Raw genomic sequence first — 2751 nt, forward strand, 5'->3', positions numbered from 1 at the left:
ATTAATATCCCTCAGGTCTGCAAATATGGCAGCCAAGAATAATTTTTGATATTTTTAAAGGTGGGTAAATTTGTATATTTATGCAAAATAACACCATCAAATTGCTTTGGAATAAAATCACAGCAAGCCCTCTGAAAGTGAAAGTCGCTCAATTTTGTCTGACTCTTTGCACCCCCATGGACTATACACTCCATGGAATTCTCCAGGCCAGAAGACTGGAGTGGGTAACCTTTCCCTTCTACAAGGGATTTTCCCAACCCAGGGATCGAACCCAGGCCTCCTGCCTTGCCAGCGGATTCTTTCTCAGCTGAGCCACAAGGGAAGCACAAGAATACTGGACTGGGTAGCCTATCCCTTTCCCAGCAGATCTTTCCAACCCTGGAGTCGAACTGGGGTCTCTTACATTGCAGGCAGATTCTTTACCAACTGAGCCACCAGGGAAGCCCCTCGAGCCCCTCTGGCTACCCTCTTTCAGACTAAGCAAAAGTTTCAACTTTCTCTGATGAATATAAGCAGAATTCGGGAGAAGCACAGTACATTTGGCTCCATCATTTACCAACTTCGTGATTTTTGGCAAATCACTTTACCTCTGTGGCTCTATTTCTTCATCTGTAAGGGAGAATTTATCACTTCACAGGGTGTTTGTGAAAACCTACTAGGTATGTTACATAGGGCTTCCCTGGTGACTCAGTGGTAAAGAATCCACGGGCCAATGCAGGGAACACGAGTATGATCTCTGGTCCAGGAAGATTCTACACGCTAAGCCCCTGCACCTCAACTATTGAGCCTGTGCTCCAGAGCCTGGGAGCTGCAACTACCAAGCCCACAGGCCACAACTCCTAAGCCCACAGGCCACAACTCCTAAGCCCATGGCCACAGTTTCGGAGCCCACGGGCCACAGCTACTGAAGCCCATGTGCCCTAGAGCCCATAGTCCACGAAAGAAGCCACTGCAACAAGAAGCCTGCACATGGCAGCTAGAGAGTAGCCCCCACTCACCACAACTAGAGAAAGCCCTACAGCAACAAAGACCCAGCACTGCCAATAAACAAACAAAATTAGTTTTTAAAAACATGTAATAGAGTGCTGGGCTTCCCTCATAGCGCAGTCGGTAAAGAATTTGCCTGCAGTGCAGGAGACTCGGGTTCGATTCCTAGGTCAGGAAGATCCCCTGGAGAAACAAATGACAACCCACTCCAGTATTCTTGCCTGGAGAATCCCATAGACAGAGGAGCCTGGAGGGCTACAGTCCATGGGGTCTCAAGAGTCGGACATGACTTAGCAACTAAACCACCAACAGAGTCCTGGTCACACAGTAAGCTCTCCAAAACTGGAGTTCTTACATTAAGAATGAACAACCGTAATGATTATGCCCCCAAAAGTATTTACTAACTGAAAATCTTCGACAGGGGAAGACTGGGAATATTTGGTGGTGATAGCTTGGGCCTCCTTGGCCCAGCTTGAGAAGCGTCTTATCCTACCTTGCTCTCGCCACCCACTTGCTAATATCTGATATCCCACCTCAGATGTTCTTCCTTAGGCTTAAACACCTCAGTTTCTGTTATAATTCAAATAATCCCATTGGGATAAGGGAGAAGAAGCATGGTTACTGCGAGAAAATAAAAACAGCCACTGCACCTGAGTACGCGAAGTCTCTGGGTTGAGTGCATAGGAGAGCGAGGCTGCAAGAAGGAAAACAGAACATGTCAGATGGTCCCATTCTGACGTTACCCACCCAGATATTCTTGTAGACTTTCTGCCAGGTGTGTCTTGGTGGAACCTAGGAGATGCTGCTGCTACAGCGGCCTTTTCTTGGACCTGTATCTTGATGGCACTCTAGATGCCCAGACATGCACAGAGTTCTTTCAGGAATCAGAGGACATGAATGGAGTATGAGGATTCTGGATGGAGAAGTGGGCTTCCCTAGGCTTCATGCTTTCAGCCTTGGCTCCTGCTAACCATTGCTATAAGAGAGGCGCTTCCAGCTCAAGACTCCCTTAAATGTTTCCTTAGGGTCCAGGGTGAAGAAAGAGGAAGCAGTTAACAAAAAACAACACTCTCAGTTAATTATTCTCTAGAGTGCCAGGTGGTGGAAGAAATCGAGAAATGATCCCAGCTGATTCCGTTCCTCCGTATTAGCATGGACACCTCACAACCTTATGGAATCAAGCTCCAATTCTCCTTTCTAGATTTTTAGAGTCGTGAGATCTGAAAGGGGCTCTCAATGCAGGGTGATCTTATTATTCATTATCAAAACTGGATCGCCTTGGTCATGAGAAGGAGTTATTAATAATCATATAGGGACAACAAGCATTAAGCAGCACTGTCCCAGGCAAACCAAACTGTATGGTCATCCAACATTTGCATGCTTTATCAGAAGAGTCACTCAGTGTAGTTTTGGTGATTATGTTCTCAGTCTCTGGGTGGACCTGCTTGCATTGAATTCTGACTTAGTTACTTACAAGCTCTGTGACCTTGATTCTTTTACTTAATCTGCTGTGTCTCAGTTACTTAATTCAATAAAATGGATGCAAGCCTGGATGGGAGGGGAGTTTGGGGGGAAATGTATGCCTGAGTCACTTTGTGTGCAACTAAACTATCACAACATTGCTAATTGGCTATACTCTAAAATAAAGAGTTAAAAAAACAAAGTAGTCATTTCCAAAGCTCAATATAACCCAGAGGTTATATTGCCTATCCATTTTAATACCCAGATTTAGAAGGCACAAATATATCCATCCTGTGTCCAGTG

Source organism: Bison bison, unplaced genomic scaffold (assembly GCF_000754665.1).
Source record: "Bison bison bison isolate TAMUID 2011002044 unplaced genomic scaffold, Bison_UMD1.0 scf7180017864185, whole genome shotgun sequence".
Classification (NCBI taxonomy): domain Eukaryota; kingdom Metazoa; phylum Chordata; class Mammalia; order Artiodactyla; family Bovidae; genus Bison; species Bison bison.